This window comes from Piliocolobus tephrosceles, chromosome 4, assembly GCF_002776525.5.
Source record: "Piliocolobus tephrosceles isolate RC106 chromosome 4, ASM277652v3, whole genome shotgun sequence".
Taxonomy (NCBI): Eukaryota; Metazoa; Chordata; class Mammalia; order Primates; family Cercopithecidae; genus Piliocolobus; species Piliocolobus tephrosceles.
Genome location: NC_045437.1, coordinates 119,830,746 through 119,852,747, shown reverse-complemented (window position 1 = coordinate 119,852,747; position 22,002 = coordinate 119,830,746). Strand labels below are relative to the sequence as shown.

At 45.9% G+C, this 22,002-nt stretch overlaps 1 protein-coding gene across 5 annotated transcripts in view; it reads left to right on the top strand.

The window, feature by feature from the left end:
• KCNIP1 (potassium voltage-gated channel interacting protein 1) overlaps positions 1–22,002 on the top strand; it is a 381,852-nt gene that overhangs the window by 294,644 nt on the left and 65,206 nt on the right. Inside the window, exon 2 of one of the 5 annotated variants that reach the window (XM_023218926.2) lies at positions 16,768–16,929. The exons of the other annotated variants lie outside the window; for them this stretch is intronic. The gene's annotated coding sequence lies outside the window, so the exon portion shown is untranslated. The remainder of the gene's footprint in view (positions 1–16,767; positions 16,930–22,002) is intronic. 5 annotated transcript variants of the gene reach the window in all.

Below are 22,002 nucleotides of genomic sequence, written 5' to 3'. Positions count from 1 at the left end.
TCTAGGGTCCCTGCTGGGACAGAGAGGGACTAACATTGACTTACACGCCTATAGCATGTCAGGCATATGCTTGTGCCTTTATATACATCATCTCTGGTTTTGTCATTAAAACATCCCTGTAGAAAGACAGGCACTGCTGTCCCACTTTACAGATGGGAAAACCTGAGCTCTGAGTGGTTCAGCAAACCCTGGGTGCATCCCCCCACCTTTCCCCTGCAAAACCAACAAAAAAACGAAGGCACACTTCCTGCCTTCCTGGAGCTGACAGACATTTAGGTTGATTCTGAAAGTCATTAGGCCCAGATTTTCGCTCTTCATTTTTCTTGTTTGGGATGAGAGAGCACACAGCTGAGTCAGGGGAAGGAGTGAAGGTCTAGGCCTGCATCCACCCACCCCAAGGGAAAGGAGTAGGGGACCAGATTGCTGGGCATGCAGACAGCAATTGGAGAAAAGTCAGCCCAGCTATGAACCCCATTTATTTCAATATGAGCCAAGAGGGATGGCATCTGTTACAGTTTCTAGATTGGAATTTTGCATCTTGCCGTGTGTCCATAAGGAATTGGGAAAACTCTCCACCTGGCTGGACTGAGGCTTCAGCAAGCATTGTTTCTGCCCAGTGGTGATCGGCTCAGTGTCCTTGGAAAGAGCAGAAAGTGGCATCATGAACATATCTTCTCCTTTGCTTCTTCTCCTCACTCTTCATCATCATCATCATCATCAAATATGCATCTGTGAGGCTACTTCTGGAGTTGAGACTTGGTTTTGGGCAATAATTTGTGATGCCCTCTCTGCCCAATCCAGCTTCAGGCTACAAATGAATGTAAAAATCTCTAATTTAGTGCCAAGTAACAGAAACCAGCTCTACTTATCTTAAGCCAAAAAGAGGGACTTCTCAGAGGCATTCTGATGGAGGATGGCAAGAGGGCCTCACGTGGAACCAGGGCCTGGAGTGGCACAGCATTCAGGAAGCTCAGTCTCTCTCTCTCTCTCTCTCTCTCTCTCTCTCTTTCTGTTTCTCTCTCTCTCATCTCTGCTTGTTTCCCTTTACCTGTAGACATGCTGTCATTTTTCCAATATCCATGGCAGAATGTGGCCACCAGTAACTCCAGGTGTATACTAGAAGCCTGGCCTCCCAGAAGAGAGTGAATTGATGCCCTTAGTTCCAACCGTCCACTCCCACCCTGAACCAAGCATCTGCTGGCCAGAAGGAGCTCATATTGCAGGAATATTGAAATTTTCACTAAAATCATTTGAATCGGGGGAAGACATTTCCTAGAAAGCAGGGTGCTAATCTGACAAGCCCACAGTGGCCCCCTTCCTCTGGCAATTCGTCTTCTACAAAGGTCACACCATCCTTTTCACTTTCCAACCTCTGCACCAGTGCCCAAGTCTGTCAATCCCTCCTCTCATTCTGAAGCATCCTCTGTACTCCATTCACCAGTGCCAAGCCTTGCCCTTCTCTGGGGCTCAGCTTTGTCCCACCTTCTCGGAGAAGGCTGCCCTGGTCCCTGCAGCCACTATAAGCTGCCTTTTCTGAGCTCTTCTGCTGTGGAGGATCCATGCCATTGACCAGGCACCCATTTTCCACATACTGAGCATTGCTGAGCACCTACTCTGTGCCCAGCACTGGGCTTCAGGGCCATGGGGGGGTGCTCCAAAGGGTAAAATGCAACCAAAGCCCCAAAGGAACTCACATTCTAGTCATGTCCACAAAGAGGTAATAAATCCGTAAATTATATGTACTATTCTAGTCACAATAAAATTGTGTTGTACTGTGATACTGGGTATCCATTTTAAAAGGGGGAGCATTGGCTGAATCTGGGTCATTGCAGTAGGAAATGCATATAGATAATCATTTACTCATGAATATTAATGTATTTAATGAGGGTAAAATATATTACTTAAAGCAAAGTATTCGTTCCAGCTACTGTTGGATTTGTTCATTACTCTTTCCTATGCAGATATTACCCATGATTTACCTGCATATCAAGCATCTGGATACAGCTCAAATCCACCTGTGGGTAAATTAGGTTAGCCATTTGTTGGCAAAAATTACAATGTTAACTAATTTCCAGAGTATGCTTGCAGTCAGTAGTTTCACACTTAGGTACATGACTTGCATTCACATCATCTAGTTAATGGTGTGAACAGAAATTTTCTTTATGCTTTTGGAATATAGTAAGATAATGTTAAGCTAACATAAGACTGTTAACAGTACCTGGTTCTGAACTGTATTTATAAGGTATATCATAAAACCATTATTTTGGAGCTTGCCAATCTTAAATTCAGAACAATTCAAAAATGAGCCAGAATCAAGTTTGCATCATTACCACTTATAAAAATAAGGATCTGTGGGTTGGCTGGATAAAACATATTATAAAATAATGACTTAAGTGGCTCCGGAGTCAGCACAAAAGATAAAAATTGGGTATACTCAAAATTATCTTCAAAATATCTTAAGTCATTCTTAAAATACATGTAAATATGCCAATTCAAAATACATCCAACAAAACTAATATTTTTCTCAATTTGTTGGGAGAAATTTCTCCTTCTTTAGTTGTGCATTAGATGAGGAAGTCAGAGTGCACTCAGGGCCATGTTGCATAAAAATGACAGATTTTCAGTGTATGTTAATATGCAGGTCACACTTGGCCCAGTGAGATGCTTACCTAGAGGAGACATGTGGAAGCCAAGGCCAGGGAAGGCATAATTCACTCTGGAGAACTGCTTTAGCTGGCAAAGCTCAGTTTCTCTCCAGATCCCATTTTGCTCTGGTTAAATTCACATGCATCAAACCAAGACCAAAGAGTATGATGTGGTTCCAGTCACAGTTGGCCAATAGCAATTTCTAGGCCCACCTTCACCAAGGCAGGTCCTAGATGTGTTGTGAGGCATTTGGAGTTTATTGAGATCTGCAAAGCTGACTTCTTTCGCAGTTTCAGGTGCTTCAGTCTGCTCTTGCCTCTCCTTGGTGTGTCAGAGCAGAGGAGAAATGGCTTTCGGTGCTGGGACCATAACCCTGTTTCCACTCCACTTCTGACTTACACCGTGGTCTGAGAATTGACATTCTGCTTGGGGAAATTTTGTTCCCCCAACCATAGCAAAGTTTAATTACCATGTTCTTGCTGTGGGGGGAAATCCTGTTCGAGAAACCAGCCTCTCTCAAACCAATCAGTCATCTTGCTCATTGACCAATGGTTCGGCCACCTGGCAAGAAATCAGAAAAATCTGTGCATAGGAGAAAGCTTTCCAACAGCCCTGGAAAGGCCTTGGGCCCCAAAGGGCTAGTATGAGGTTGAGGTGGGGGAGAGGAAGAGAGGGCAAAACAGGCTGGGTACTGACCTTCCTCATACTCCAAGGCTCAGAATTCTGACCTCTTGCCAACCTGCCTTCTCCAAGCAGTAAGAGTAGCATGACTCTGAGGGACAAGGCCAGGGAGGATGTGACCTCTAAGTGCTCCAAGTCACTGGGAACACTGTTCTAATAATAGGCAAAGCTTCAGTTGATGGAGTGCCTATATGGGCCCTGTGAACAGCTTCTTCTCGGTTTTCCCAGAATGAAGCTCAGTGCACACACCAAGTGTGCAAGAAACACACAAGAATTAATTGCAATTTTAAGTCCTTGTGACAATCCCAGGCCTGCATCTGCAGGGAGTTTTATGAAGGCTGTTTACAGAAGTGTGGGAGGGGTTAAGAGAAAGACAAGAGAGTGTAAAATGCCCCAGAACTAGTAGCAGGAAGCTACTACCATCCCTGAGCCTGAAGGGCAGAACCCAGAGAGACCTGTGCTGTAGGTCAGTGCCACCCAGTGTGAGCCTTGCTGCTGCTGCCAGTCCCCAACTCAACAGGAAAGAGCTGGACAATAAAGACCCTGTGAGCACCTGAAACTTCCCACCGGCTGCATCCTGTTAGAAGCTAGAGGTCGTGGGAGCCTGGGAGATGCCATCCATGAAGATGAGCTTCCAGGGGCAGAGAGCAGAGTGGACGTGAAGGGGGAAATGGGGACCATCCAGCACAGTCACCATCTCATAGACATTTTCCTCCACCTTCTACCTCGAGTAGCCAGTAGAGTTCAAGCAGGACTGTGAAGCATCATCCTAACAACTGCATGACTGCTTCCCACTGTCCCTTTAATAGCGCACATAGGAAGGAGCCACAAGTCAGCAAGGCCCTTGGCTCCCGCTGTGGCCCTCACCCATGCCCACCCCTATTCCTGTCCCCATGCTTAGAACATCAGCTTCACTCTGGCTGTCCATGTGCACAGACATGACTCAGTAAGTCTCTCTTTTCTTTTCTTTTTTATTTTTTGGAGACTGAGCCTCACTCTGTCACCCAGGCTGGAGTACAGTGGCATGATCTCAGTTCACTGCAACTTCCACCTCCCAGGTTCAAGCAATTCTCCTGCCTCAGCCTCCTGAGTAGCTGGAACTATAGGCATGAGCCACCATGCCTGGCTAAGTTTTGTATTTTTAGTAGAGATGGGGTTTCATCATGTTGGCCACGCTGGTCTTGAACTCCTGACCTCAGGTGATCCGCGCACCTCAACCTCCCAAAGTCCTGGGATTACAGGTGTGAGCCATCGCACCCAGCCAACTCAGCAAGTCTTTCGAATGTGAGTGGAGGCCCCGACTCAGGGCTTCCAAGTCCTGGGAAATGGGGGTGGGGAGGGGGCCAAGAGCTCTGGTTTCGAGTCCCAGCTCTGTCACCCACTCCTTAGGGCAGGCACCCACCACCACCTTGGCTCAGGCCTCAGTTTCCATCTGGAAGGTGCTGGTTGGCTTGATGGGCCTCTGTGGGCCCTCCAGCTCTGTGGCTCCATGTCAAACGTCCCTGACCACCCTTGAGATTAACCCTTTCCCGAGGATGGACAGCTTCCCCACATCATTCTAGGTCCCTCACACTTCCCCAGCTCCTACAGAGATAACCTATCCCATCCCCTAAGATCTCCAACTGTTGGGGGTAAGTTTTTGGTTAAAAAGAGTGAGACAGACTTTGGAACTAGTCAAAACAAGCTGCTGTAAGAGTACACATGTGTACCTGCAGACTGTACCTGCAATCAGATGACCTTCCCACCAGGCTGCACAGCACTGGATGTCCTCACAGTCACTCAGCCACTCAGCAAACTTTGACTGCACAACAACCCAGGCCAGACCTGCTGCTGGACTCCAGGAATGTTGAGAAATGAATATAATACCCAGGCTATGGCCTCAAAACATTCAAAACCCAGGGCAGGACACAGACAGAGACACAGATGTGATACCTGCTGGGATACAGTCCTCACGAGGCTCTCTAAGTTATCTAAGCAGGGACCTAGAGGGAGGAGGTATCACCTGGGTGGAACCTAAAGGAAAGGCATTGCAGGCAGAGGGATCAGTATAAGCAAATGCACAGAGACCAAAAAGAATAGCATGGGGGATTCCACCAAAGAAGTGAAAGAGAATAGGATGTTACATAGTGTCTCAGTCCCTTTTCTGTTGCTTAGAATACCTGAAACTAGGCAATTTATAAAGAAAAGGAATTTATTTCTTATGGTTATGGAGGCTTGGAAGTCCCAGGTTGAGGGAGCACATCTGGTGAGCCCTTCTTGCTGGGGGCAGGCACTCTCTGCATAGTCCCAAAAGCAGCATAGGGCATCATATGGTGAGGGGGCTGAGTGTGCTAGCTCAGGTTTCTCCTAAAAAGCCGCCAGTCCCACTCCACAAATAATCCATTAAATCATTAACCCATGAATAGATTTACCTCGTAAAGGTTCTACCTCGCAATACTGCCACATTGGAGATTGAGTTTCAACATGAGTTTTTGAGAGGACAAGTATTCAAACTATAGCTCATAGTGATTGCTTTTCCTAGAGATGGCAGATGAGTTTTGGAGGCAGAGGGAGAGGGGAGGATCACACAGATCTCGTCGTGTGTACAGACCTGCCCTTCCTGCCGGTGGTGAGCAGCAGAGGAAGGGTCTGTCTTGTGAACCATTGAAGCTACAGAGTCTAGCACAGCATCCAGGCCACAGCAGGAGCATGAGACGTACCTGGTGAGTGAGCAAGAGAATGGAAGAAGAAATCAAAGAAGCCAAATGACTCCATCAGATTTGCATTTGAGACGGTCACTGCAAAGACTGCACCAGTCCCAAATTCCCAAGACAGCCATGTTTTCCACAACGGGTCTGAACATATAACCATTCTCAGGCTCCTGTCGGGGGTTTGGGAGCCTAGAAACTGAGACAGCCTCACAAGTGACAGATCACAAGCAGCCATCTAAGTCGAAGTTTCCAAAGTCATGTGGCTTCTGGTTTGTGAGCTTATTTCGGTAGTCCTCGGGCCCAGCATCAAAAGCACTAAGACAGGCACTGAGGGACTCCATTTCTAGCCTCTCAGTCCTGACTGCTCGAGGACCAAGTGGTACTTCTTGCCTGCGTGACTTTAATGCTTGTCTAATATGAGCTAGTCTTCTCTGATCACTTTTTTTTTTTTTTAACCCAAAGTAGGTGGACATTGTCCTAAGAGCCTTTGGAAAGCAGCCACCTCTCACTAGGACTTCACAGTATCATTTTGCTTTGCTCTCTTCATGGTCACAATTACCTTCCATTCATGGTGGGTGTGTGTCAGGATCCCCACAAGAAACAGAGGGACACCCAAATTAGGATACTTCAGAGGGACTCATGACAAAGGCATGGGTGGGAGTAGGGGGGAATACAAGGGACAGTGCAGGAATCTTGGCCTTTATTATAAATGCAATATATGTCTGCTATGGAAAATCTGAGAAATACAGCGACTAGAAAGAAGAAAAACCACATTGCCTGAATTCCTACCACATGGAGAGAAGCATCATTAACACTTTTTGGCAGAGTCTCTCCTTCCTTTCTCCCTTTCTCCCTCTTTCTATAGAGAGATCTTTCCTCAGGACTTCCCAGAATCTTGCAGATCCAAAATCTTAAAAATTTGTGGAGGCAGTGAGGAGTTAACATGCACAGCTCAGGAATACTCTGCTTTTTATCTGGAACCAGGCTTGGAACAAGACTCCTTGCTTTTTTGTCCTGTGTTTTCATCTTCTCTCAGAACCCTAACTTTGAGATGAGACCTTTGACAATTATTAGGTGGGTGCAAAAGTAATTTCAGTTTTTGGCATTATTTTTAATAGAACTGCTTCTGTGTCCTCAGATCTCCACCATTCATCTCCTGATAGGCCCCTGAATTTTTTCCTGGCCCCTTTGAGCTCCTTCCAGGAGTAGAATGATCATAAGAGCTGCCATTTATTGCTTATTCTGGCCTATTTTCTTAGGCACATTAGCCCATCTAACCGTTCCCATGGCCCACAGAGGTGGGAGGAACATGAAGAAAGATGCAAGGAAATAAGCTCGTCTAAAGGTATCTCTGGCTCCCAAAGAACATAGGACATTACCAACTTGAAGTTAGCTTCTCAGGAAACTAAGACCCAGCTGCTTTTCAAATCCTCAAAGTATTAGTATGAATTATAGATGTAGTTATAGCCTTCAGAACTTCTGGCACAGCCCAAAACTGTTGGCTGTAAAACCATGTTTCCTAAATTCAATCATGTTTCTCATTGATTTCCATTTTGAAATTGGAAGTCTTTGCCCTCAAGATATAATAAAAACCATACCGAAGAAAATGGAAAACTTTTCCCCCTTAATATTTAAAGGAGAATGATTTTTATAAAAAACATTCATTTGTCTACTTAAAGTAAATCACAGTGCGGTGCCAGTCTGGATTTGGAGCATAACACTTTTTGTGATTTATGGTTTCTGCCAGGAGACACCCAGCTAATGATATTTGTTCCTATGTCCTTCCCCGACTAGCTGGGTGGCAGTTGAAGAGCTACGGTGAGGGGAGACCAGGACTCCAGGCCTGTCCCATGTTCCTGTCTCACCCATTTGTGGATTTCAACCCTGGGCTTAGTGTCTGCCTCTAGCGACATGGGAAGAAAGGGATGGGTCCTCTCCTTCTTCTTGTCCAATGGCCCCCAGAGTCCCACCAAGGTGGAGCTCCAGGCTCCTGACCAGTGGGACTCCCCGACCCTCCCACTGTGCCCAGTCTATCCCTCTTCTGTGCCCAGCAGAGCTCAGGAGACTTGTCCTTGGCCACTCTTGTGCCTTTACTGCTGTGTGTCCTGGACAGGAGCCAGCATGGGCTCACTGTTCACAGAGAAAGCTCACGTGGCAAAAGAACCAGTGAGATTAACAAGTCGAGGTTTGGGATCTATCTCAGAGATGGAGCCAATGAGGTCTGCAGAGGATTTCCCTGGGGACTGGAAGGGTGAGGAAGGAGAACGCTCTCAGATGACACCTAGGTGGCTGATGTCATAGAATGGGCATTTTCTGGAAGATCTGTTCAGGGGCATTTGGTGAGACAGAAATCAAGGGTTTGGTTTGGGACCTGATATGTTTGAGCACCCTGTCAGCCACCCAGGTGGAAAGGTTGAGGAGATGGCTGACGGCATGAGTCTGGAGCTCAAAGGAGAGGATAGGTGGGGCTTGAGTTCCACATTTGAGGGCATCCATGATGGGAAGCACATTTGGGGGGGCCCACACCGGGGTCTGTGTGTTCCACTGCAGTGCATGTGGGGACATGTGGGTATGTGTTTCTGCATGTACATTGACATGCGTGACTCAGAATGTCACATCCATCACAATTTCCTGTCTGACCTTGGCCAAGGTAGGTCTGACGTTTCCTGGCCTGCAAAATGAGAGAGTGATGTTAGATGGCATCTGAGACCCTTGCCATCTCCACAGTTCTAGGAGTTGGGGAATCCCAAAGATGCTGCCATCCATGGTTTGTTTGGGTGAACAGGAGCAGAGGTCTTCAGATCACAAGCAGTGAGGTTAGATGCGAGTTCTGCACCTCCCCTGGGGCTTTCAGCAGCTGCATTCCTGACCCAGCAGAGGACTTGCCTGATCTCCAGGAGAGCAAAGGGGCTGAGGCCAAAAAGACACATGGGCTACTGCTCCCCCAGCCCCATATTATACCCTTCTCATCGCTGCAATTCAACATAAAAGCATATGGTTCACACCTACCCACTCATTCATTCATTCAGCACATGCTCATTTTTGAACCCACAAATATATATTGGATATCGAGGCTGTGCTGAATGCCACAGATTGCAAGAGGAATCAGACCCCAACCTGCCCAGGAGGAACTCACACATCTTTCCAACATCAATTTCTACTTCTTGGTTCTCCTCCCAATGTGTACAACACAGACCTTTCCTTGCAAGGCTTGAGCACAATCCAGCAGTCACTCCTTGTCTCCAGGCCTGGCTGTAGACACAGTGGGGGCTCCTTCTTGCCATCTGCACTCCAGTCAGGGGAAGACACCAATCCACTATCAAATGACCATAGCCAGCATTTACTGAATGTAGACACACTGTAGGTAGCAGACTTCAGGCATCCAGTCCAGGTATTGCAGAAAGGTAGTTTCTATTTTTCTGTAACTGAACTTGACTTCTTTCTTGTGTCCTCATTCTGCTGGGCATGGATATTTTAGTTTTAGTTTATTTGGGGTAAGCTCAGCCAGTGCAAAGAGTTTGCAGTCTATGTAGGGTGTTCTTTTCCTTCTCTTCCCACTAGAGAATTTACAAGGTGTCCTGGCACTGGTGAGGAAAGAGCTACCTGGGGGAGGAATGACTCTCCATCACTGAAGGCTGTGCTGGAACCACATTTCCTCTGTCTCCAGCCCTGAATATACCAGAGCATCCCATTTCCTCCATGTTGAACCGCAAGACCTTTCCAAGACTGCCCAGGTCTCTGCTCGTCCTTCTCCAGGAGATGCTAATCTCCCGAAGAGTCTCCTCTCCAATCTGAGAACTGGGGCCTTTCCTGCCTTCCTGCCACCAAACAGTCCTGGAGTAGAGGAGAGCCAGAAGCTTTGCCACCTCCCCAAGCTACATCCAGGAAGAGACACCAAGCCCACTTGTCCTGACTCCCAAAGCCTACTTAAAAGCTTAGGTTCTGTCATCACAAGATCATGGGCAAAAGCCCTTGCCTGGTCCTAGACAGAGTGGAGTCAGAAACACTCTCAGCATTTGAGTCTTTTGTTCCTCCTCTGTCTATCCTCCTTTCCCTCCAGCCCAGAGAATCTTCCTGTACTCCCTGGAGAAAAACCTATCCCACATACCCTCACATATTCTTCAAGATCTATTGGTTAAGGCATCCAACTTATTGCTTGAACATTTCAAGGACTGGGCTTTGGAAAGCCAAGGATGGGAGTTGCAAAGTCTTCCTTAAAACTCAAAAACTGGGCTCATGGGTGCTCTTCTCTTTTTCTTGGCATTTGCCTAAAAGCCGGCCTGAGGACACCTGGGAGAGGCCATCTCACCACTTCTTGAATCAGGAATAGGGGATAGGGAAGAAGACACTGGGGAAAGAAGCACTATGTGGTATTTCAGATCATCCTGGCTCAGGTGTTGGTTCTGATCCTCTCAACGACTCTCGAGGGAATATGTCAGCTCCATTTGGCAGACTGAGACCTGAGTCTCAGAATGACTTGTCCATGGTCACACAGTTGCTAAATATCTGAGCCAGACTGAAATTCTGGGGTATTTGACTTTAAAGTCCCAGCCTTTAAATCATCCCACACTTGCTTATTCCAACTTGGACTTGCTGGAGTCCCATAGACAGAGGCTGCTCTCCCATCGTGCTGAAGCTGGTGCACACTGGGTTTCAGCAGGAGAAAGGAGGGTGCCTGGGCTTCGTCTCCACCCAGCTGCCTCTTCCCGCAGCAGCTACACCAGGCCAGCCAAGGGGGATTTTAGCCCGAATCCAGGGTTTCTCCTACAGAAGACAAGGAGTTTGGGCATTGCCAGAGTTAGAAGAACAGAAAGAGAATGTTCTGGATTTCTCATCAAAGGCCCCTTGCCTGAGAAATATAACTAAATTCACCCTTAGGTCATCTTACAGTCTGTCCTGCCCCAATGATCCCCACTCAGGGAATTGCTCCACCCACATCCTGGTCCCCAAACCAGAGGCCTGGGAGTCAACCTTGACATTTCCTCCCCTACATCCCTAATCAGTCAAGTCCTGTTTATCCTGCCCTCTGAGAGTCTGCACCTACATCTCTCTCCTCTCCTTCCCACATACCATGGCCCAGCAGCTTTACCATCGTGTCTCACGGATCTCTGCACTGCTCCCAGCTGGCCTGTGCCTTCACTCCTGCCCCCTCCTCCAGCCCTGTGTACACTCCCTTCCACCACCCTTTCTATACTCTCCTCCAATCCTATCTACACCCTCCTTCAACCCTGTCTGTACTCTCCTCCAATCCTGTCCACACACTCCAAAGTCATATTTCTAAGACAAATTTGACCATGCCACTTTCTCCCACAGGTCCCCACCACCTCCTGGATCCCATCCTCAGTGTTAGTCAGACACTGCCAAGGCCTTGTGATCTGCCCCGCCCATGTCTCTAGCCTCATCCTGTGACTCCTCCTATACTCTGTGTTCTGGCCATGCCGACCAATGGGCTCCTCTTCCTGCACCCCCATCCACTCTTGCACATCCTGCACTCTGTGCCTGAACAGCTCTGTTTCTCTTCTTTTCTTCCGGCACATGTCTGCTCTACCTGCAGGTCATCTTAGATATCCCTTCTCCTAGGAAGGCTTTCCTAACCTCCCAAAACAGGCTCAGTTCCCCTCTTCAATTCTCACTGGCCCCCTCCCTAGCATTTCCCTCTCTGCATTGTAATTCCACCTTGTTCAAGTGCTCATCTCCCCACTACCCTATAAGATCTAGGAGGGTAGAGTCTGGGTCCCATTCATTTCTGTACCCTGAGTATTTAGTAAAGACAGGGTTTCACCGTGTTGACCAGGCTGGTCTCGAACTCCTGAGCTCAGGTAATCCACCCGCCTCGGCCTTCCAAAGTGCTAGGATTACAGGCATGAGCCACCATGCCCGGCCCTCTGCATTCTTTTATTCAAAACTATTTATTGAGATCTACTATTGGTTATATTTTGGGGATGAACAAGGCAGACAAGGTGCCCTGCCCTCAAGGGGTTTTCAGTTTAGTGGGGAGCAAAGCAAAAAGACAAACAAACAGTTAAATATAACATCTAGTAGTGATAAACACTTCAAAGAAAACTAAAGCAGGGGCAAGAGAGCATGGGGGAATTGATGTTTTAGACAAGGTGGTAAAGGGAGGTCTCTCTACAGAGGTAGCATTTGAGCAGCAGCCCGAGCACTCAGAAGATCCTTGGTAAAATTTAGTTGACTCTTGAACTAACTGAGTGTCTCACTCAGTGAAAGCCTCTAACCCATTTTTCTAGAAGTCTTTCCCTTCAGCTCATTTTGTTCCAAGTCACAGGCATCAGGCTTGGAAGACCTGAGTGGGAGAGTAATTAACCTAATACACAGCACAGGGAATGGAAGCCCGAACCCCCAGAAGCCTTTTCTGCAAAAGGGCCAGGGCTTGGGTAATAAAATGGTGCTTTCATTCTCATTAATGGGGCAATTGATTTAAAGAACAGACCCAGTGGCTTATTGATCAGTTTTAATCATTAGAAAATGCTGAATTAATGAATCTAACTGCCATGAGGCCCCTGTGGGATTTGGGGAAGGCCAGTTAGGTACAATAACCTTGTCCCCTTCCAGTCCAGCAGACAGATTTATTTACAGAAATCTAGATTTTTTTTTTTCTGGAAAAAAAGTCAAAGAGTCACTGGGGGTTAAACCATTTTTTCAGCTGACCTGAGAGATCATCCCAAGCCTTTGTAATATGCCTGTTTCTCTTGCCATGCTCTGTTCCTATCTAGCTTTTCAGAACAAACTTTTCATTTTAGAATAGTTTGAAATTATAGTTACAGAAAAACTTCAAAGATAGTAAGAGAGTTCCCAAATCCTGCACACCTGGCAACCCCCGTTGGTAACAGCTTAGGTTAACACTGTCACCACTAATGGACCAATGTTGCAATGTTATTATTTGCTCAAGTCAATACTTAACTCAGACTTCCTGAGTTTTTACTTGAAGTCCTTTTTCTAGTTCAGGATCCCACATTCCATTTAGTAGGCGTGTCTCCTTAGACTCCTCTTGGCTGTGACCGTTTCTTAGGCTTCCCTGTTTTGGTGACCTTGACAATGTTAAGGAGATATTGGGCAGATGTCTGTAGAATGTCCCTCAACTGGGTCTCATCTGAAGCTTTTCTGATGATTGCACTGGGGTTTTGGGAGGAAGAGCACAGAGGTAAAGTGTCATTCACATCACATCATTTGAAGAGCGCATGCTATCAACACAACCTACCACTGCTGATGGTGACCTCGATCACCTGGCTAAGGTCGTGTTTGTCAGGTTTCTCTGCTGTGAAATCATTTTCCTCTTTTCCTCTCTTGGCTCTTTGGAAGGAAGTCACTGTGTGCAACTCACACTGAAGGAGTGAAAGTTATAGACCCTCTTTGAGGGTGAACCATCTTCATGAATTATTGGGAATTATTCTGCATAAGAGGTTTGTTTATATTAATATGAGCTCACGGATATTTATGTTGACACTTTGGGTTATAATCCAATCGTATTTTACTTCTTTTGTTGCTCAAATTATTCCACCTTTGGCTACTAGGGGCTCTTGCAGTTGGCTCCTATGTCCCTATCATTGAGGGGTTTGGGTTTCGTGTGTGTTTGCGTGTGTGTGTGCACTTCTTCACTGTTGGCAGCAAAAGATGCTTAGGCTCACTTTGAGCATCTCCTGCCCTGGCCCTGGAGCCACTCCAAGGAACCTCCAAGAATGCCTGATTCCTTTGATTACTGGTTCCTACTATAATTTTCATAATGGGCTGTCATTTTGTTTTGTTTTGTTTTCTTTATAATTATAAGGGTCAGTCAGCTCATTGCATAAAATATAGTAAAGATATGAAAGAATGAAAATAAGTATCCCAAATAACCCAAACGGCAAAGAAATCCAGCATTAACATTTTGGGGTACTTTCATCTGGACTTTTTGCTAGTTGCTGACTCTTAAGAAGTCTGTGCTTTCACTCTTCATCTCTGCCAGACCAAGGGGCCTGATTTGCCTCTCTGCCCCAGCATCTGTGGTTGCAGCAGCGATTCCATTTGGCCATCCTCAGGTGGTCTGCTCGCTGAGCCCCTGCCCACTTCTCCCTCCAGGAGACTGCAGGCCCAAGAGGCCAGGAGCCAGGGTGTGTCCTCTAGCAGACTCTGAGGAAGTGAATACATCATTGTTCTATGACTTCCAACATGAGAGTTGGCCTCATTTTCCTCTTCTCTATGAAGCAAATGAGATAATATATACAAAGTGCTCAAAGAAAGGCCTGGTAAGAAACAGGTATCTTAAAAAGTGAAAAATGTCAGCCGGGCGCGGTGGCTCACTCCTGTAATCCCAGGACTTTGGGAGGCCGAGTGGGTGGATCGTGAGTTCAGGAGTTTGAGACCTGCCTGACCAACACGGAGAAACCTCGTCTCTATTAAAAATACAAAATAAGCTGGGTGTGGTGACAGGTGCCTGTAATCCCAGCTACTCAGGAGGCTGAGGCAGGAGAATCTCTTGGACCCAGGAGGCAGAGGTTGTGGTGAGCCGAGATCGTGCCATTGCTCTCCAGCCTGGGCAACAAGAGTGAAACTCTGTCTCAAAAAAAAGTAAAAACTGTCATTATTAGAATGTAATTACTATTGGTAATCCAAAGATACACATATCTAATGATGGAAGTTCAGGCATAGTGTGGTAGACAGGTCCCTGGGAGGGATGAATTTCCACAAGCAAACTGCCTTCTCCATGGAGACCTAATGAAATTCATCTGGTCCTTCTTGAGAATTTGACTGAGTTGGGAACTGTGTCTCTACCAGACCAGCAAATGGAAGAGAAGCTTCCTGGGGCTCTAGCTGAAAAAAGTATGTGCCAAGGGGCAGTACTGCGCTATGGTTGAGAACATGGGCTCTAGAGCCAGGCTGCTCAGGTTCAAAGCCCAGCTTCGTCACTTACCTGCTGGGCAGCAGTCTGAGTTATTTTAACCTCACTAGACACAATGTAAGGACAGCAATATTGAAAATCCCATAAAGATGCTGGGAATGTCAAATAAGTTCACAAATGGAAGAACTTGACACAGTACCTAGCCCAGAGTAAGCAGCCAATTAATATTACTCGAGTTACTGTTTTTATTACTTCATCATTCAGGACTCTTTAGGTTGCAAGAACCAGGAAAGCCAACCCAGAATCACTTAAACAAAAGGGAATGTATTGGCTCATGTAACTGAACTTCAACATTTTACAGAATCTCATTGGCTCCGATGGGCTCATATGTCCATCCCCAAACCAATCACAGTGACTGAGGGATTATCCAAGGGTCACACTGGCCACTTTGATTCACAGGTTTTATCCCTACAGGAAATCACAGGTAGTAGATGTGGGGCTGCAGAAATGCAATATGCACTTCTCCTTGAAACTGCGTCCCTTTTCCCTGAGGATGAAGCTTGAAAGGAGAACTCTCTAAGAGGTTAAGTATTGAGCTGATGCACAAGTCACAGGCAGAAAGAGTAGCTGTGCAGCCAGGCTCCTGGCCATGGAGGGCAGGTAAGGAGGGGAGGCAAAGTTTGGTAAACAGGAAGCTAATCTATGGGCAAGAATCATTTTCTTCCGCATCCCGACCTCTCCTAAAAGGTTCTCCACTGGTCCCTGCTAGGACAAAGGAATTACCACCAGACTACAGTCAGGAGTCCTGGGCTGGTTCTGCTGTATGACACGAGACAGGTGGCTTGCCTGGTCTGGGCCACAGCCTCCTCCCCTGTCGATGATCAGGTTGGTTATTCCAGCACCATGTCAGCCCTAGAAATCTCTGAATTATTGACCAGATCAGTAATTGCTCTCTTGCATTTACTTTTCCTTCAAATAAAGAGATTGGCATACAGGGGAGGAACCCAGTGCAGCTGGCATGGTTGGCTCAGGTTCCAGAACTCAGAAACCAGACAAGAGTTGGGAACCCGTGATGTGGGAGGAGGGGTGTGCCACTCCTTACTAGTGCCTAATCTGTTTGAGACACTAATGTTTCAGTATTATCCACAGATTCTGATGCCAGGAAGCCCAGATGACTGGGGTCAGTCATTAGCATGCTTTCTGGAGGTGGTTCCCAGGCACAGGCTACCTGCAGTCTGGCTGGATGGGCCCTGCACCATGCTTGCTTCTGGGAACCTGGTTTTGGGGTTGCCATAATCTCTGAAAGAATCACTAGGCCACCCTCTGGGTGGGTCCTTCTGTAGGAATTATGGATAAAATTGTTCCAGTAGTCTTACCTTCTTGGGGAACCCTTCCTGGATTCCCAGACTGGGCTGGTTGTCCCTGCATCCTAGCCCCACAGCCCTGCTGCTTCTCTTTCTCATCACAGTCTTGTCATCTCTACCAATTGTCGGCCCACTTCACTGAACGTGTGAATAAAGGGACTGGGGTCTCTCTAGCCCCTAGCATAGATCTGACACATAGTGTGCGATCTCTATTAAATGAATGAATGAATGAATGAATGAATGAATACATTTAGATAATTCAGATTACTCTTTCTAGCTCAGCAGTGCAAAGCAGGAAAACATGCCATGAATATGATTTATGGCAAGTTTTTAAACCTCTCTGAACCTCAGTTTCACCTCTTATAAAATAAATAGAATAATTCGTCCTTACTTCATGAGACTCTTTTGAAGATTAAATGAGATAATGCATACACTACTACTCACCGTCCTTACTGGAATATTCCTAGGTCCTTGGTGCTACATTAGGTTACAAAGAATGTATTTAAAGTAATAGAGTGATATTTAATAAATATTCATTTTCTTTCCCCAGAACTACCTTAAATTAATTTGTTGAAAGGATGGATGGATGGTGGATGGATTGAAGTATCGGGCTTCCAGCAGCAGGGGATGGAGTGAGTGTGTGGATACCGCTGGCTCAGCAGAAGGTTATACCATTTTAGAGTAACTATCTTGGACTTCGGAGAGTTCCTGGGTATGAAGGTTTGGCTTTAATTAAAGTCTCAGCACAGTGTTAAATGCCATTTTATTTTAGGTCATAATTAACACTAATGAGATGAGTGGATCACAAACAGCGCACATTTTGAGAAAGTGAAAAACAACATCCGAGCTTGGTGGTTTCCATTTTCGCTTTTCCCCCTCCCATGCTCTGTTCAATTAAAAGTTTTGAGAAAATATTACAACCATACTCCTTGTCTTTGTGGTAATGAAGCATATTAATTTCAATGTGATGAATACAATATTCCACTGACTTTTTTATTCCCTTATCTACAAAAGTTTAAAATAATGAACCAATTAAATCAGGAGAGAAGAATGCAGGGTTTGCCTGGGGCTCCAATTCAGCAACCAGAGAACTGAAAGAACAAACTTTTTTGACAGAGTCTGGGCCAGACTTCATCCCTTACCTATAGCCGACAAACACTAAGTCAAATTGGGCAGATGTGGACCAGCACAGAACACATACTATATTGAGGATGGAAAGGCCAGGTTCTAGACCATCCTCTAATATTTTCTCAGTGAATATTTGTTGGATGAATGCATGGATGGATGGATGAATAGATGGATGGATGGGCAGATGGACAAAGGGAGGGATGGATGAATGAATTGTTGGATGAAATTGAACGATGAAGTAGATGACCTCCCATGGTCTGATTCTTCCTAAGGTAGCAAATTAAGCCTAGGATGGGCTAACCTAACCCTTCCAAGGACTTAGAAGTTAGGGCAAGAACTTACAGGTAAGGGTTCAGTTCTCTGACCTCACTCCCCTAGAGGCATAAACTATAAATTATAGAATTGGCCTGAGCTCAGTTTCCCTGGGAGCTCTGCTCTAAAGCAGAGCCCCTTCTCCCTGCACCAGTTTGGTTAACCCAGGCAAGGCTGAGCCTCCCCCAGCAGGAGCTTCTGCTTTGGAAGAGAACATCTTGGGCCAGGCATGATGGCTCATGCCTATAATCCCAGCACTTTGGGAGGCCAAAGTGGTGGATCACCTGAGCTCAGGAGTTCGAGACCACCCTGGGCAACATGGTGAAACCCCTTCTCTACTAAAATACAAAAATGTAGCACACCTGTAATCCTAGCTACTGGGGAAGCTGAGGCAGGAGAATCGCTTGAGCCTGGGAGGTGGAGGTTGCAGTGAGCTGAGATCATGCCATTGCACTCCAGCCTGGGCGACAGAGTGAGACTCTGTCTCAAAAAATAAAAAAAAAATTCAAAAAAGAAGAGGACATCTGGAGCAGGCCTGTGAACCTGACACATGGTCCAGGTATCTCCTTGAGGACCTCTGGAAGTCTCCCCACCTCCCTGTGGTCCTTTAGGCATTAACACCACCTTGACACTGTGTCTTCTGAGGCAGTCTGGAAGTTCATACCCCACAATCGCTCTGTACCTTGTCCCCCATTCTGTTCTCTCCATTGCAGATGGTTTAAAACACACACATACACACTCAAAATGTTGTTTCTTTGCTTAAAACCCACTGCGGCCAGGCTAGACAAATCCTTAACACAGTCTACAATATTCTGCATGGCCTGGCCCCTGGGTGTCTCTCAACCTGATCTGTCGCACACCACCTCCACCCTCGCCTGTTCCCCGGTCCTAGTACTGACCTTTGCTTCATTCCTACACATCTCTTCAGCAGTTAGGCCCCCACAGCCCTCAGAACCTTTACACTTGCTGTCTCTTTTGCTTTAAATGTTTTTGCCCCACCTACCATCTAGTTAATGGCTATTCCTCCTTCAGCTCTTAGCTAAAGTATCACTTCCTCAAGGAGGGCAGCCCTGAAGAAATTTGCTATACAAACTCCAGCCTGGGTTGGGCCTTATCTTTATGCTGTCATGGCCCTGATCATTTTTCCTTTATGGCACTAATCACGGCTTATATGATATACACTTATGCTATTATTTGAGTTATGTCTGTCTCCCTCATTACGCCATTAGCATAAGAACCATTTATTTTTAATCATTGTGTCCCTAGTCCTTAGCACAGAGCCTGGCTCATAATAGAAGCTTAATAAATATTTGCTGAATAAATGAATGAGTGAATGAACAAATGCCTTATTCAAGAGCTTTGGCTCTTCCTGCACTACTACACTACTTCTATTTTTCATCTCTTGACTCTCAAAGCACTTTCTTTGTGCTGGGCCTATGCTGGGAGCTTCGACAGTAAAGCTTAGACAGTAAACTACAGTTGCTCTCAAGCAGTTCACAATATAACAAAAAAGAGACACAAATACACAGTGACAATACAGTGTGCTGAGTGCTACAATAGATGGAGGAGTGCGATTTTATGGATGTGGAGAAGAAATCCTTCTATTCCTCACTGGAGGCTTCACTAAGGAGATATTCCCTAAGCTGCTTCTGGAAGGAAAACGTATTGGCCAAGAAAATAAGGGTGGAGGCAGAACTTCAGGTGAGAGGACCAGCATATGCCAGGGTTCAAAGGGCAGAGCCTGGCACTGGAAACAAAATGCAAGTCACTTCAAGGACTGAGTCCTGGATGAGGACATGGGGCTATGAGAGATGAGGCTGGGGAGGGAGGCAGGGGCCAGATCACAGAGGTCTTTCAATGACAGCAACATATGGCAGCTGCAGAGACAGCATGGAAGGGACTGGCATGGTGAGACCTGTGATTTGGAGAACTCCCTCTCTAAGGGGTTCAGAAAAAAGATGTCCATATTTCAAGTGAAGGACTTCCTCCCCTGGAGAAACTGAGGCTCTGCTCCAGGGCTGTCCATCAAATTCCTTCCCAGAATCCAAATGCTTCCAAAGGATGCTCAGTGTGGCTGACCTTGCTTATTCATTGTGGGGAGAATTAATTTCAGGGTGGGGAATTTTAAAAAAATATAAGATTAAGCAGTGTAATCAGCTGCTGCTGAGAGTTGCAAATGCAATAAATAATAATAGCATTGAGAGCTGTTTTTAATAACTCACCAGTGTAATTTAGCCTCGGCTTCTTGGAGCATATTTAAAATATGTCATAGTGTGTCTAATGGCAAATGCCTCATTGCCAGCCTCTGAAGACAAATGTCTTCCCAGGAGGGAGGGGGGCAGAAAATAGAGGAGAAATTGGAGGATTTGATTGCAAACAGGGTGTAGGAAGGCAAGCATTGTTCATTCTGACACCACTAATTCAAAATCTGTGATCTTTGCCTAGACAATAGGTTTTAGTTGGTTTGTCTTGAAGGGTGAAGCAGATGGATAGTAATAATATGGCAAAGGGGATATTTATAATTCGTAAGAGAAGAGGTTGTTTTCAGAATCTATAGAATCGCCATTTTCATGCAGTCCACATTCTAATTACAGATCATCCCGGACTATCTATTATAGCAGGTCCCCAGGCAACTGATATCTTGACAACATTTGTTTTACTTAGTTGAGTTACTAAATATTCATGATACCATGAAAATGTGTTATTTAAAAGTGTTTGATGAATCCCGAGTTTTAGTAATTCATACATGCTGTCCCCACCCAACCCCAATTAGTCTAAACTGGTGGGATGGGGCTAGGAGTCCTCCCCTCTCGGGTAAACAACTTGACACAGTTAAAGTGGGATGAACTTTGGAGTCAGACAGACCCGAGTTCAAACTCTAGTTCTACCACTTACTAGCTGCGACCTTTTGCAATTTAAACTCTGAGGCTCTATTCCCGATCTCTTAAGTGAGAGTGGTGATGCTGATGACCATGACAGTTAGTATTTATGGATGGCCTATTGCATTATCTCTATCACAACGATACAGTGACATAGGTCTACCATGGTTCCTGTTTCACAGATGAGGAAACTTGAAACTTAGCAAACTCAAGTAAGTTTCCTGAGGCACAGGGCTAGTGAATTACCACTCTGGGACCTAACGTCTGTTCTGGCTGGCTTCAAAGCCCATGCTATTAAGTGGGCTCTGATACTATCTTGTACAGTTGGGGGAAGATTTGAGAAGATATGTGTAAAGTATAGTTCCTGGTATGTAATTAAGACTTTGTAAATATCTCTTATATGGAAGGACTGAATTTCTCTTCCTTGGCTGTGTCCTCGTGGGGAGATATAACATCTATGTCACTCTCAAAGCTTTGTTAATGTCCTTGTCACTCTATACCCTTGTCCAAGTTACTCCACACCCTTCAAAGCCTTAGGTTTTTAATCTGTAAAATGGCGATGTGGGGGTGGTGAGTGAGAGCTCTTACACATACTGTTAGGTTGGGGGTAAATTAGTGAAACAACTTTGGGAAACAATTTGGCAATACTTAGTAAAAGGTGCATAGATCCTGTGACACAGCAGTTCTATTCCTGGGACAAACACTAAAGCGGGTTGTCTCCACCTCTGCACTACTGACATCTGGGACAGATATTTCATTGTGATGGGGGCTGTTCTGGGCATTGTAGGGATTTAGCAGCATACCTGGCAATTTATTCCCAAGAAGAAAGCAATGAGGAAGCACGGGAGGGAGGAAGGAAGGAAGGAAGGAAGGAAGGAAGGAAGGAAGGAAGGAAGGAAGGGAGGGAGGGAGGGAGGGAGGGAGGGAGGGAGGGAGGGGGAGGGAGGGAGGGAAATATTTAATAGTTAAGTTACATCCACAGGTTTGATTATAAATGTGTGTATTGAATTGGAATTTCTGTTGAAATTCTGATCCCTTCTAGACAAAGAAGATAAAAATTGAAACATGTCAATGGATATCTAAATCTCATTACTCACTGGTTTTATTTGCAAATGGCTTTCCATTGACAACAGTTACATTTTGTTCAAAGCAAAAAATGACGGGTGCTGACAATCCACAGGAACATGGTGTAGTCATTAATGAATGTTCTCATTATTCCTCCCTGCTGGGAGGCATCGACCCCCGTTCTCCAGCCTGTTTTAAGCAGAGACCTACATCTCCACCTGTCAGCTTGGAACCCTAGTACAGGATGTTGATGAGATGGAGAATGAAGAATGGACCCTGCAGGCTGAAATTTTGGGAGAGTAGGTTCTGAAATTTATCGCAAAGGACACGGAATCCTGGAAGCAGGGGTCAAGATCCTCCCAAAATTGATCTCCCAGAATGCTTGGAATGATTGTTCCGAG